The sequence below is a fragment of the Corylus avellana genome, chromosome ca4 (genome assembly GCF_901000735.1).
Source record: "Corylus avellana chromosome ca4, CavTom2PMs-1.0".
NCBI lineage: Eukaryota > Viridiplantae > Streptophyta > Magnoliopsida > Fagales > Betulaceae > Corylus > Corylus avellana.
Genome location: NC_081544.1, coordinates 8,808,602 through 8,825,195, shown reverse-complemented (window position 1 = coordinate 8,825,195; position 16,594 = coordinate 8,808,602).

Below are 16,594 nucleotides of genomic sequence, written 5' to 3'. Positions count from 1 at the left end.
TTGGCTGGAAAACATCCATGTAAATTAATAATAATAACTGTGAGTGATTACTCATTTTGTGATGGAGAAAATACATAGGTATTGCTAATTGTGTGCAGAGAATACCACTTTGTTAAAGATTTTTGCAGGTAAGCACATAGTAACAGGAAGAGATGTGGTGCGCGTATTGAGTCGATTGGTTCTCACGACACCTAGTTGGTATGTGGTGACGACAATCTATTTTGGAAAATCTTGGAGTAAAGCTGTTGGCTCCGCTGTGAGTTTTAAACTCTGATTCATAGGTCTTATTTTTTAAGACATAATATACATTTCATTTATTAAAATAAAAAAAAAATTCAAGTTATGACGGTGCTCCTTGATTGAATTAAAGCTAGTGCAAAATTTTATAATTACATGAATTTTGTATATGATAAGCGGTGGATTCTATTGATTCATCTATTTCAGAAAAGAAATAGTATCTGGCATTTATGTTAGCTATGATATGCTAGATTAGCATAAGCACTTTAAGTTATTTGGTAATTCCTCATATATATCATTCAACTTTCAAATTTCTCTGACATGATGGTTCAGAATAAAATATATGTAATTATTGAGGTTCATTTGATACATGATAAATTTATCATATCACAAGAATGATATCATTGGCGTATTTATTAAAATGAGCCAATAATAGTTGATTATTATTTGGTTGAGCTTGATACTTTACATATTTATTGTGGCTTTAGTTAAAAAGATTTTATTTTTAAAATCTTGATAAAACTTGAAATATGCAATTCTTATATATATAATATATAAGGATCATGTTGAAAAATCACAAGTGATGATTAATATTTTTTTAAACAGCTTTAGAACTGTCAATTGACAGAAAAGAAAGAAGAGAAAAATGACATATCATACTTGGAGAAAGATGAGCTCATAGAAGTCATTTCTTAAAGCATTTGTGTGCTATTATTAAAAAAATTTATTTTCTTGTGACTTTTTGGTTTATTCCATTAATATTTACCATGATAGATTTATACATGTAAATCTTGGCTACATCAAGAGAATGAAGAGAAATTAGAATACTGGAATAAATTATGAATGCTATGATTGTCAATTTTTAGGCCATCTACCAAAGTGTGGGGAGAAGCCATTATTTTTTTTTGTCACATTCATAAGCATTGTTTGGAATACCTCGAAGTGTGGGAGCATTTGGCAAACGTTATATTACCCGAGCCTAAAAGGAGGAAACTTGGTTTTAAAACTTATGATTGCAGTTTATTGGTTTTGCATGTAATAGTTCATGTTATAGATTCCTTATTATCAAGAGTGATGTTTTAGATTACAATACTATTATTAAATCTAAAAATGTTATTTTCCTTGAGCATGTGTTTCCTTTGAAAAATAAGGAAAAATTATTTCATGAATTTTCTGTTGCTTCTAAAAAATTGTTGATGGTGTGTAAGAATTGAAAAGAAGCAAGCGAGCTAGAACGGCAGGAATCTCGGTAATGATTTTATTGCTTATATTATTGATGATGGTCTAATATGTTATGGTGAAGCAATTAAATCTATTTGATGCATTTTTTGGTTAGAAGCTATAAATAATGATTTGGAATAAATTATATCTAACCATTATTGGGAACTTGTTAAGTTACGTCGTAAGACCAGACCAATTGGCTATAAATAGGTGTTTAAGAAGAAGCTTAAACTGGATGATACTTGGTAGCTAAAAGCTACAAGTGAATGCATATGTTGATTATTTGATACTTATTTTCTGATTACAAAAATTGCATCTATTGGAATGTTATTTGCTATTGCTTATATTTATAAACTTGTTGTACATCAAATGAATGTCAAAGTTATTTTTCTAAATGATGAAGAGATTTATATGGAGCAGCCTGAGGGACTAGTAATCCCCGGTCAAGAACATAAAGTGTACAAACTAGTGAAATCCTTGTATGGATTAAAGCAAGCTCCTAAACAATGGCGTTTGACAAGGCGATATTGTCTAATTTATATTTGATTAATGGTGCAAGTAAATGGATAGGAAGTTTTACAATGTATGTGTCATCATATATATATATAATGGGTTTGGCTTTATCAAAGATTCTTTGGAGTCTTTGATCTGGATCAAAATTTTCTTCAATCATTTTAATGTTGAAATCAGAAGGGTATTGAAAATATTCGGAATCATCTGAATCAGATGTCTCATTGATTTTTTGGACAACACAGGCTTGTCCAGAGCCAGAAGCTTGACTAGTTTTCAAATCTTTCAACATTTTGTCAATTCTATCAACATTTTTTTGGTTAGTGGTTTTCAATCCAAGATTTTTTCTTTCTTCAGGAAGAGAAATGATTGGTTTTTCTGTTTTAGAACCAAAAGAAGTGGGAGAATGAATTTTGTCTTCGGTTTTATCTTCTTTAACAAAAGACTTTTTAACAACATTTAAAACATTATTGTTGGGGTAATGGTTTTGAAGAAAATCAAAGAACATAATACGTTTTTGTGTTTCAATCATTTTTTCAGTCCAACGAATTTTGATAATGGCTCTTTCTTTTTTTGAAAAATTAGAGCGATAAAAATGTCGTAGTGCTTGGTTTTCTTTTAAAAAAAAATCTTTTTGTAAGGCAGGGGAATTACCAAATGAATATTAAATATTAAATCAAAGGAGGGGAATTACCAAATGAATATTAAATATTAAATATAATGAAATAAAGCAGTAAAACCTTCCATGCAGGAGGTAGAACCATCCATGTAGGAGGTATATGTAATTAAAATAAACATGATGCAAGATTTTCCAGAGAAGAGATATCAAAAGATTTGATTAATGATTAACAAGAGAACTTATAGATTGAAATGTAAATTGGAGTTGGTGAAGTTACAAGTTGAAAACGGAAAGGATTACAAGTTGAAAGCAGTAGGATGGTTGCAGATGGATTTCGGGTGTTTAGGCTGAAAGCTTCTGTCTTACAATGGAGGGGACTTGTCCTTTTATAGATAGAGTCCAGCAGGTAAATAAAATTACATCAGAAAAATAAAACAGTAAAAGTAAATACTGTAGTGTCGGCAGGCACTGTAGTGTAACTGTAGTGTCGGTCAGGCACTGTAGCAATTATTGTAATGAACGGTAATTGTGCCACGGAGGGCAAATGAGCTGTCAATGGTGCCGCGGAGGGCGAGTGAGCTGTCAATGGTGCCACGGAGGGCGAGTGATCTGTCAATGGTGCCACGGAGGGCAAGTGATCTGTCAATGATGCCACGGAGGGCAAATGATCTGTCAGAGGGCAAATGATTTGTCAATGGTGCCACGAAGGGCAAATGAGCTATAAATCTTCAAGTCCAGGGTAATAATTTTCACTGTCCCCGGGAAAACCAGAATTCCAGAACCAATCTCGTATGGGATTGAAAGTTGCTTCAGAGGATGCATCGGATTTTTTATCTTCATCAGAACTGGAGTTGTCATCGAGAGAATTGAGCAATGCTTTTAAAATTTCCTTCTTCTCTTTTTTCTTCGAAGATGATTTTTTCTTAGAAGAACTGGAAGAGGTAGCAGGGGCAGTGGTTGCTTTGGGAGGAGAAAGGAAGGTGCTGGGGGTTACTAATTGGGCAGGTTTGCCAATGGTTAATGGTTTAAAAGCAAGAGGAGCTTGGATTTTTGGTAATTGGGCTAGTGCTTTTACATTGTCAATCAAATGATCAGTTCGTGGGTAATTATCCCACCATTTAATATACCAATGGCGTTCCAGTTTGTCATCAAGAATAACGTATTGCTACTTGATGATCCAGGGAACCTTGAACTTTTTGGCAAAATGGAGAATGTGGGGAAACTTGGCCCCATATTCATCAGTATGGTAAATATTTTTGAATGATTTAAAGGCTTCAACAATTTTTAATGGGAGAATATTAGGGATAAGACCGAATTTTTTCCACCAATTGAAGAACCAGAGAGGGAGAATGCCTTCAAATTCTTTATCAAAACTCAAGAATCAGGAGTGGTCAAATTTGGAATTTTGGAAAAGGAAGAACTTAAACCAAGCATTGATGTAATCATAGTAGCAGAAAGGAATTGGGAAATCATCTAATTTCCTGAGATGCGAGGGATGTTCCCCCCAATCTTTTTCAAGAATAATTGTATCAAAATAAACACTGTGGTAAATGAGTTTTTGGGGATCAGTTTTACTGTAAATGGGTTTAAAATGGACAGACTTTGTCTGAAGTAGAATATTAGTATAGTAGGAAAGAGTTTTCTGAGGGTGCTCAGGGATCCAATGGAATTGTGCGGGAAAATAGGAAGTAGCAATTTGAGCGGGGAATTTAATGTGGGATCTGTTTAATTCAATGTGAAACAAATATTCAGAATGAGGAAGAACAACATAAGCTGAGGATTTGTCGTATTTAATGAAAGGAGCAGCAGTCTTTTGTGAAGCAACAACAAAAGGGTCATAATCAGAAATAAGGGCACTGGAGTAAGTGGCCGGAGAACCGGGATTGAAAGCGGAGAAACAATTAGTTAGTGCAATGGATGAGTTGGTAGTTGGAGGGGCAATGGGTGTCTCTGGCCTCAAGGCCAAAGGCTTGGATTCAATCTTCTCCTTGCCCTTTTTGCTGGCCATACCGGCACTGCAAAAATTCACGAGTGAGAAAATCTGGGATTGAATTATTGGAACCTTTAATGTATTCAATATCAAAATAAAAAACACTTAAAATGGCTTGCTACCAGGCAAAAATTTGTTTTGATGCAATATTTTCAACATCTTTTTGCAAAATGTACTTGGCAAATTTACAATCAATGCGTAGCAAAAACTTTTGATTTAGTAAATCAGATTGAAATTTAGTGATGCATAAAACAACTGAAAGAATTTCTTTTTTAATAGTACTATAATTTATTGAGCTTTATTCCAGGATCCAGAATGGAATCGAACAATTTGTTCGGGGGACCCTGGTGAAACAATTTGTTTCAAAATACCTCCGAAACCAATTTCAGAAGCATCTGTTTCAACAGTTTTGAAAGCATTGTTTGAAAGAATTCCCAAACAAGGTAAAGCCTTGACATGGGCTTTAATTTCTCTAACAAGAGAAGTATGATTGTTAGTCCAAGGGGGAGGATTGCTTAACAAACGGTCGAATAAAGGTTTACAATGTTTTCTCAGATCTTTGTAGAAGTCTGCAATATAATTTAAAGAACCTAAGAATCTTTGGAGCTGGTTTTTATCAATGATAATATTAGGGAATTTATCGGCAAATTGAATGGCTCTATCAATGGGTCTTATACGACCTTCAGAAATATCAAAACCAAGGAATCTAATTTTAGTTTGGAAGAGCTTAATCTTTTTGGCAGAAACAACAAGTCCATTGTGTTTGACTGTTTCTAGAAACGAGTTCAAATGTTTCCAGTGTTCATCAATAGATTTAGAATAAATCAAAACATCATCAATGTAAACGATAGTAAAGTGGCTAAAGGGATTGAAAATATCATTCATGATATTTTGGAATTCATTAGGAGCATTCTTTAGACCAAAAGGCATAACGTTCCACTCATAATGTCCAAATGGGGTAGTAAAAGCAGTCTTATATCTATCTTTGTCATTAGTTTGGATTTGCCAAAATCCTGACTTCATATCGAACTTAGAGAAAACTATAGCCTCACTGATACGACTAACTAAATCTTTCCTATTTGGAATGGGATACCTGATCCATTCTAGCACATCATTGAGTGGCTCGTAATTGATTACAAGCCTAGGGGTTCTCCTTTCAACTTTAGCATTTTTCATAACATAAAAGGCAGCACAAGACTAAGGAGATTTACTCTTACGAATAATTCCTTTAGCAAGTAGGTTAGCAATTTCTTTCTAGCAAAAATCTAAAGTTTCAGCATTCATTTGGATGGGTCTAGCTTTAGTGGAGATTTTGTTTTCAGAAAAATTTTTAATATAAGGTAAAGAAACAATGTGTTTCTTCCTATGACAAAAAGCAGTAGGAAGATCAGAACAGACAAGATCAATGATGCGGGTATTGAAAGAGGCAATCTTGGATTGCAATAGTTTATCCGAAAGTTGTTCAGCATTTTTTTTTTTTATTTAACCTCTTGTTTCAAGAAGTTTAAATGTTTAGTTTTGGCAGTGATAATGTTAAAATGACTAATATCAATCTCAAATTTATTAGCAAAATAAAATTTTACTTCAACCCATTTTAACAGTTGAGACACCAATTTCATCAACATAAAAAGGATAAAGCATGCAAATGAAAGGAAGGCCAAGAATAACCTTTTCAGTCATATTTTTAACAAGAACAGCAGGAGTATCAAAACAGACATCACCCTGGCAGACATGTATACTATTCAATTCATATTTGATTTGCAAACGGCTTCCGCTGGCAGAGTTTAGTCTTTCAGTGGGTTTTTCAAAATATTTGCTGGGTACTATTCCTTCTTGAATACAATTCAAATCAACACCAGAATCAATCAAAACAATGGTATCAAATGCATAATCAGGAGCAATGACAATATGAACTTTACAATACCATTTAGGTGGAACAATTTTGTTACTAAGACTGATAATCTTGGCTTTATTGTCGACTTCATTGGAAATTACTTTATTGCTGGATTCCGCTTCATCAGAATGTTCAGATTGCTTATCATTTTCATTATCAGAATTGTGATCTTGAACACAATTTTGGATTTTTAGTATTAATAGCTGTTGTTTTAAATCATTATTATCAGTTTTAAAAGCAAAGAGGTCAGTTTTCAAATCTGCAATTTCTTTTTTGATATTACTAATCTCATGCTGCAAATCTGAGATAGTAATTTCTTTGGATTTTTGTTTAGAAAATCGTTCCAAAGTTTCATCAAGAGATATTTTTGTATTTTTTGGTTTATTAGTATTTTTAACCATTGTATCTTTGAGTTTTTTAAGATAGTCTTCTTTTAATTCAGGATTTTCAATTTTTGAGATTAGAGTGATGAGCAAATTTTCTTGTTCTTCAGTTTTTGTGAGAACATTGCAAGTTTTGACACCTTTGCAGCAAGAATCATTGCAGCCAATTTTGAAATCATTATAAAAAAATTCACTGGCAGAATGGTAATCAAAGTCACTTGAAGTAGTTAAAAATTCATAATCAGATAAATCAGAAGAACTTATTGATTGAAGGATTCTAAAAAGATTTTCTTTTTCATTGTCATCAATTTTTAAAGCATTGATTTCTTTTTTCAATTTTTTGGGTGGTTCAGGGCACTCATCAGCAAAATGTCTTGATTTTCCACAATTAAAACATTTTCCTTTGGAAAAATATTTATCAAACTTTGAGTTATTTTTTCGAGATTTATTGGCTGCTGGAATTTTTCTAATGGGTTTATTATATTTTCTTTTCTTGTAACTATTGTAATATGGAGCGGTTCTTTTCTTGAAAACTTTATCAGGTTTCTTCTTATTTCTCCGGGAAGGAGCCATAGGAGGTAACCCAAATTGTTTGCAGAAATTACCCATTTCATATTTAGCCTTCTTTTTGTTTTTCAACTGTTGTCTTATCATTTTTTGATCAATACACATTTATATGCCAAGTTTTTTAACCGTAGAAAACAAATCACCATAAGTTAATTTTTCATATCCAATTAATCCAGTATTAGAATTAATGAGTTTGTCTTTAACTTTGTGAGCAAATAATGAAGGTAATCCATCAATAAATTTTTCTTTCCAATAAGGTTTTTGACTACCAGGTCTAACCATAACACGAGAAAGAAAAACATCTTGATACCATCTATAATCCGACATAGTACGGCAACGAAGATTATTCAAGAAATCAGAAATGCGAGAAGTGATGTTAGACGGTGTTCCAATCAAATGCTTAATGATTGTGTAAATCAAGGTGTTAACACTATCAGGTTCACCAGTGCCACGTTGCTCATCAAATATTGGTAAGCCATCTTCATCTTTTTTGATAGCTTTTCTAATTGTTTCTCGGGATTCTTCAGTGAGGTGTTTATCCCACTAATTCCGAAGAGTTCTAGAGAAGCCAGTAGAAAGCAAATCAACAATTTATGATTGGCTTAAATTGTGATTAGTAACATAAGCATTAGCAACCATAGACATGTGATTCATTTTATTCAATATTTCTTGTTCAGACAAACCATCAATGTTCCATTCATAAAGTTTGTCAGCAGAAACAGAAAATTGGGATTGAAAAAATCTTTCTTCAAATTGTAAATCAGGAGGAGTGGGTTTTGTATACCAAATATATATATATATATTGACAACTAGCTTATTTTATTTTTGTTTAGCTAGTATTGATGTTGTGCATGATACTATAATGTTTCTTGCATCTAATTTTGATATGTAAGACATAGGTAAAGTTAATGTCATGTTGGACATTAAAGTTATTAGAGATAATAATTGCATTATTTTATCTCCAATATGTTATGTCGAAAAGATGTTTAAAAGATTTAAACACTTTTATTATACACCTATGTCTACAGACTCTACACCATATGATTCAAAAATACACTTGGTTAAGAATCATGGTGATTGTGTTTTTGCAAGAAAAATATGCACAAATAATTGATTACTTGATGTTTTGACGAACTATATATGCCCTGATATTACCTATATTGTTAGTAGATTGAGTAGATATACTCATAATCATGGTATTGAGCATTGGGATGATATCTCTAAATTGTTGAGATACGTAAATGGCACAATTAATTTTAGTATGTCATATTGTGATTATCCTTCTATATTGAAAGGATATTGTGATGCTAACTGCATTTTTTATTAGATGAGCAAAGCATACTAATGGCTATTATTTGTTTCTTATAGCTGGAGGGGCAATCTCTTGAAGTCCTCAAAGCAGACTTGCATAGCAAGGTTTACTATGAAGTCAGAGTTAGTTGCCTTGTAGAAGGTAGGAACTAAAGAAAATGGCCGATGAGCCTATTGATAAATTACTTTGCTTTTATATGCTAATTCAGTTCCACCTGTGTTTTCATTGTGATTGATAGGCTACCAAAGCTCTAGCAAAGAGCAAAGAATTTATAATGAGAAAGTGCACAATATTGTGAGGCAGCTTACTGAAACCGGTAATGTCCATGGACTTTGTGAGGTCATAAAAGAATTTGCAGATTCTTTGACCATGCCACTAGAAAGAAAGCTAGTGAGAGAAGTATCAAGGGGGATATGACTGATACCCAACCTCTGATTGGAGATCCCATGAATGAGGTTTAATGGGAAACGAAGTCACAAGTGAAATGAGGTACGGTATTGTCAATTTATGTTTATTAACTATCTTGTTGAAAAGATTAGTAATGAGTCCATCCCTATGGTGTAAGACAGTACAAGATGCAGAGTGATTAAGGGTGAGCTTAAAGCTCTTAATGGGTCCAAAGTCCCTACTTGTTAGGACGGGGTGTTCCTTGCACACACTCCTGATAAATACCACCTATATGAGTGTGGATGTGCTATCTCCTATGAGACTTGGGTAGGTCCCTAGAGCACTCATGAAAGCCATTTTATAGTGTAATAACAAAAGATGCAGAGTAAGGACGAGTTTAAAACTCTTAATGGGTCCATAGTCCTTACTTGTAGGGATGAGATGTTTTCTGCACACATTCTTGATGGACGCCACCTATGTGAGTGTGGAGGTGGTGCCGCTTCCTATGAGACTTTGGCAAGTCTCTAGAGCACTCATGAAACCCAGAGGTGCATGGCCTGTATAAGGCGCCAACCCGCTATAGAACAACTCAATTTTCTTTATTTGATTTGATTTGAATTTTTGTTTATTTGATTTGATTTAATTTTTGCTTTTGGAGAAAGTTAAGTGGATGATATGTTTGTTTAACTTGTGGATTTGGTAAAAAGAGTTTAACTCTTCCACGATTCATTAAGATCCTACTTATTTATCCTAGGTGCGGTTAAAACTTTCGGGTACCACATCGATGCATGCTTTCAATCTCCTTTTATTCTAATGTTTGTAACATATGGGGTTTTGTTGTAATATTAGTTACATACATTTATTTTTCAGTCATTTGAAAATGTTTTATCATTTGATAATATCTTTACGAGTTTTTCTGAGAAATAAAAATCATCTTTAACCATTTTGGTTTATAACCGTTTATATTTATTACTTGATTATGAGATATAACTTTTATGACTGTTTGTATTTATTACTTGGTTATGAGTTATTATATAAAAATTAGTTTTAATTGATTTTTTCCGTTTTGACCGTTAGTCTTTAACAAGTTTTATTGTAGTTTGACCATTTGATTTTTAACAAATGTCTTATCCTTTTTTTGTGTTATGACCATTTGGTTATTAATTATATAATGAAAGAAAACATCCCCAATCCGATGGGAGAGTGAGTTTGGAACAAGAAAGAAAGAAAGGCAAACTTATTTTCTTTATAAAAGAGTTTTGTCCTATTTTAGAAGACCAATTGTATAGAATTCTATTCAATTCAATTTCTATTTTCTATTTGCGGTTTTTTATCAAGAAGATCAAGGGGTTGTTCTACTAGTCTTCGCTATTGGAAGTGCGTCCTTTACGACGGTAGACGCTATAGTCTAATCCTGGGAGGTTGTGTGTCAAATGATTCGATCGCACCGAGTTATACACTCTGGGAGGCACGAATCAACTTTTAAGGACAACGCTCTTGCGTTATTCTATAGGATTGTAAGATCTTTCCATACTTTACTTTTCATATCTTGTATTTTATTTATTTTATTGTTAATTTTCATATTGTAATTATTTTATATCAATGAGAATTTGTGCACCATCCAAAATTATTTCCAACAATCTTAAAATAATTACAATTCTCATTGATATAAAATAATTACAATATGAAAATTAACAATAAAATAAATAAAATACAAGAGATGAAAAGTAGAGTATGAAAATATCTCACAATACTATAGAATCATGCAAGAGCGTTGTCCCTAAAGGTTGATTCGTGCCTCCCGGAGTGTATAATTCAGTGCGATCGGATCATTTGACACGCAATATCCCAGGATTAGACTATAGCTTCTACCTTCGTTGATGACGCACTTCCAATAACGAAGACTAGCAGAACAACCCTTTGATCTTCTTGATAAAAAACCGCAAATAGAAAATAGAAATTGAATATAATAGAATTCTATGCAATTGGCTTCTAAAATAGGACAAAACTCTTTTATAAAGAAAATGAGTTTGCCTTTCTTTCTTTCTTGTTGCAAACTCACTATACCATAGGATTGTGGATGTTTTCTTTCTTTATATAATTAATGACCAAATGGTCATAACCCCAAATAAAGGGCAAAACATTTGTTAATAATCAAATGGTCAAACTACAATAAAACTTGTTAAAGACTAACGGTCAAAACGGTAAAAATCAATTAAAACTAATTTTTATATAATAACTCATAACCAAGTAATAAATACAAGCGGTCATAAAAATTATAACTCATAACCAAGTAATAAATACAAACAGTCATAAAAGTTATATCTCATAACCAAGTAATAAATACAAACGGTTACAAACCAAAATGGTTAAAGATGATTTTTATTTCTCATAAAAACTCATGAAGATATTATCAAATGATAAAACATTTTCAAATGACAGAAAAATGAATGTTTGTAACAAATATTACAACAATCCCCCATATGTTACAAACATTAGAATAAAAGGAGATTGAAAGCATGCATCGATGTGGTACCCGAAAGTTTTAACCGCACCTAGGATAATTAAGTAGGAACTTAATGAATCGTGGTAGAGTTAAACTCTTTTAACCAAATCCACAAGTTAAACAAACTTATCATCCACATAACTTTCTCCAAAAACAAAAAATTAAATCAAATCAAATAAACAAAAAGTCAAATCAAATCAAATAAAGAAAATTGGGTTGTTCTATAGCGGGTTGGTGCCTTATACAGGCCATGCGCCTTTGGGCATCATGAGTGCTCTAGAGACTTGCCAAAGTCTCATAGGACGCGGCACCACCTCCACACTTACATAGGTGGCATCCATCAAGAATGTGTGCAGAGAACATCCTATCCCAACAAGTAGGGACTATAGACCCATTAAGGATGAGTTTAAAACTCTTAATGGATCCATAGTCCCTACCTGTTGGGATGGGGTGTTCCCTGCACACACTAAAAAAAAGTTAAGCATTTTTATGGATTTGTAGAACTTAGCATTTTCTTTGTTATGCTGTGCTAAGCTTGGCTGGAAAATATCCATGTAGATTAATAATCATAACAATGAGTAGTTACTCATGGTGTGTTAGAGAAAAATACATAGGCATTGCTAAATGTGTGCAGAGAATACAACTTTGCTAAAGATTTTTGCAAGTACGCACATTGTAAGAGGAAAAGATGTGGTGCGCATATTGAGTCGATCGGCTCTCAGGACACCTAGTTGGTGTGTGGTGATGACAATCTATTTTGGAAGATCTTGGAGTAAAGCTGTTGGCTCTGCTTTGAGTTTTAAACTCTGACTCATAGGTCTTATTTTTTAAGACATAATATACATTTCAATTATTAAAATGGAAAAAATTCAAGTTATGAAGGTTCTCCTTGATTGAATTAAAGCTGGTGCAAAATTTTATAATTACATGAATTTTGTATATGATAAGCGGTGGCTTCTATTGATTCATCTATTTCAAAGAAGAAATAATATCTACCATTTATGTTAGCTATGACATGCTAGATTAGCATAAACACTTTAAGTTATTTGGTAATTCCTCATATATATCATTCAACTTTCAAATTTCTCTAACATGATGGTTCAGAATAAAATATATGTGATTATTAAGGTTCGTTTGATACATGATAAATTTATCATATTATAAGAATGATATCATTGTCGTATTTATTAAAATGAGACAATAATAGTTTATTATTATTTTGGTTGAGCTTGATACTTTGCATATTTATTGGGGCATTAGTTAAAAAGATTTTATTTTTAAAATCTTGATAGAACTTGAATTATGCAATCCCTATATATATAATATATAAGGATCATTTTGAAAAATCACAAGTGATGATTAATATTTTTTTTAAATAGCTTTAGAATTGTCAATTGACAAAAAAAAAGAAGAGAAAATGACATATCATACTTGGAGAAAGTTGAGCTCATAGAAGTCATTTCTTAAAGCATTTGTGTGATATTCTTAAAAATTTATTTTCTTGCGACTTTTTGGTTTATTCCATTAATATTTAGCATGCTAGATTTATACATGTAAATCTTGGCTACATCATGAGAATGAAGAGAAATTAGAATACTGGAATAAATTATGAATGGTATGATTATCAATTTTTAGGCTATCTACTAAAGTGTGGGGGATTGTTGTAATATTTGTTACAAACATTCATTTTTCAGTCATTTCAAAATGTTTTATCATTTGATAATATCTTCATGAGTTTTTATGAGAAATAAAAATCATCTTTAACCATTTTGGTTTATAACCGTTTGTATTTATTACTTGGTTATGAGATATAACTTTTATGGCCGTTTGTATTTATTTCTCGGTTATGAGATATAACTTTTATGATCGTTTGTATTTATTATGAGTTATTAAATAAAAATTAGTTTTAATTGATTTTTACCGTTTTGACTGTTAGTCTTTAACAAGTTTTATTGTAGTTTGACCATTTGATTATTAACAAATGTTTTATCCTTTTTTGGTGTTATGACCATTTGATCATTAATTATATAAAGAAAGAAAACATCCCCAATCCTATGGAAGAGTGAGTTTTCAACAGGAAAGAAAGAAAGGCAAACTCATTTTCTTTATAAAAAGAGTTTTGTCCTATTTTAGAAGACCAGTTGCATAGAATTCTATTCTATTCAATTTCTATTTTCTCTTTGTGGCTTTTTATGAAGAAGATCAAAGGGTTGTTCTACTAGTCTTCGTTATTGGAAGTGCGTCTTTAACAAAGGTAGACGACATAGTCTAATTCTGGGAGGTTGCGTATCAAATGATCCGATCGCACTAAGTTATACACTCCGGGAGGCACGAATCAACCTTTAAGGACAACGCTCTTGCGTGATTCTATAGGATTGTGAGATCTTTCCATACTCTACTTTTCATCTCTTGTATTTTATTTATTTTATTGTTAATATTCAGATTATAATTATTTTATATCAATGAGAATTTGTGCACCATAAAAAATTATTTCCAACAATCTTAAAGGTTGATTATGATGGTTGCACAAATATTTTGATTAGTATTATAACAATAGTATTTAAACTTATGAGAAGTCAAATACTATAAGAGTTTGCGGTATGCAATTCGCATATGAGAGGGATGAAATCAAATATTGAGTGGAAAGATTTTGTATTCATTTATCTGAAAAAGAATTTAATTCCATGTGTAGTTATTGAAAATGAAAATATTTTGATTGAAAGAGTTTTCAATTATTTGAACTCAATTTATTGATTGTCAAATAATCTTTTACTGTTGGGATGGGGTGTTCCCTGCACACACTCCTGATGGATACGACCTATATGAGTGTGGAGGTGCTATCTCCTATGAGACTTGGGTAGGTCTTTAGAGCGCTCATGAAAGCCATTTGATGGTGTAATAACAAAAGATGCAGAGTAAGCAATGATGAGTTTAAAACTCTTAATGGGTCCATAGTCCCTACTTGTTGGGATGTAATATTCTTTGCACACATTCTTGATGGACACCACCTATGTGATTGTGGAGGTGGTGCCACTTCCTATGAGACTTTGGCAAGTCTCTAGAGCACTCATGAAACCCAGAGGTGCATGGCTTATATATGGCACCAACCCGCTATAGAACAACCCAATTTTCTTTATTTGATTTGTTTTAATTTTTTTTTTTTGAGAAAGTTATGTGGATGATAAGTTTGTTTAACTTGTGGATTTAGTTAAAAAAGTTTAACTCTACCACGATTCATTAAGTTCCTACTTATTTATCCTAGGTGTGGTTAAAATTTTTGGGTACCACATCGATGCATGCTTTCAATCTCTTTTTATTCTAAGGTTTGTAACATGTGGGGGATTGTTGTAATATTTGTTACAAATATTCATTTTTCAGTCATTTGAAAATGTTTTATCGTTTGATAATATCTTCACGAGTTTTTATGAGAAATAAAAATCATCTTTAACCATTTTGGTTTATAACCGTTTGTATTTATTACTTGGTTATGAGTTATTAAATAAAAATTAGATTTAATTGATTTTTACCGTTTTGACCTTTAGTCTTTAACAAGTTTTATTGTAGTTTGACCATTTTATTATTAACAAATGTTTTACCCTTTTTTGGTGTTATAACCATTTGGTCATTAATTATATAAAGAAAGAAAACATCCCCAATCCTATGGAAGAGTGAGTTTTCAACAGGAAAGAAAGAAAGGCAAACTCATTTTCTTTATAAAAAGAGTTTTGTCCTATTTTAGAAGACCAATTGCAGAGAATTATATTCAATTTCTATTTTCTCTTTGTGGTTTTTTATCAAGAAGATCAAAGGGTTGTTCTACTAGTCGGTTTTTTTATCAAGAAGATCAAAGGCTTGTTCTACTAGTCTTCATTATTGGAAGTGCGTCCTTAACGAAGGTAGACGCTATAGTCTAATCCTGCGAGGTTGCGTATCAAATGATCCGATCGCACCGAGTTATATACTCCGGGAGGCACAAATCAACCTTTAAGGGCAACGCTCTTGCGTGATTCTATAGCTTTGTGAGATCTTTCCATACTCTACTTTTCATCTCTTATATTTTATTTATTTTATTGTTAATATTCAGATTATAATTATTTTATATCAATTAGAATTTGTGCACCATCCAAAATTATTTCCAATAAAAAAAAAATGCTTAACTTTTTTTTATTGTTGGGCTACTATTCTTAAAGGCTGAATTGTGTTCTTTCAAAGCCACCCACTATTTGATATGACTTTTAAAAAATATATATCAAAATATAATATTGATTCATTACAAATCCAATTAATGAATCATTAATAGAATATTATATTATTTTATGTTAATTAATTATTAATCATGCATCCCACCCCTAGAAGAAGAAGATCTTAACTCCGTCATTGTCATAAATTGACACTTTTTAAAGTTGAAAACTATGATTGTAAAAGTGCTAAAAAATAAGCGGTAAGTGAAATTTTCCATAATAATTAATATGTTAATATGTTGATTGCTAATGTATATTAACTTAGTTATATATACATCTATGATATCTAAACTATAAATTATAAGTAGTATACTAGTATATTTATTGTCTTTAACCATACAATTGAGTCATTTCCAAAATAGTGTAAAAATAGGTGCTTCAAATTATACTCCAGCATGTTCTAAAAACGTGAGGCAATTTGAGTTGTTTGTCGACAAAAAAAAAAAGTCATGTCAAACCTCTAAAATTATTTCAATATTGAACTTTGGACATATAATAGTTCTTAATGGAATCTTTTTATACGTAAAATATTTTGTCTCATGGTAGCCTGCATATTCTTGTTTTCTTAAGAAACTTTCTATATTGAGTTAGCCATCACTTCAAATGTTTCTCAATTTACACGACAATAATAGCATCATCAAATAATACAATTCTTGTTACAAATAAATAAATAATACAATTCTCGGATAAGAATCCACATCATCAATTATGGCATCATCAATTGACT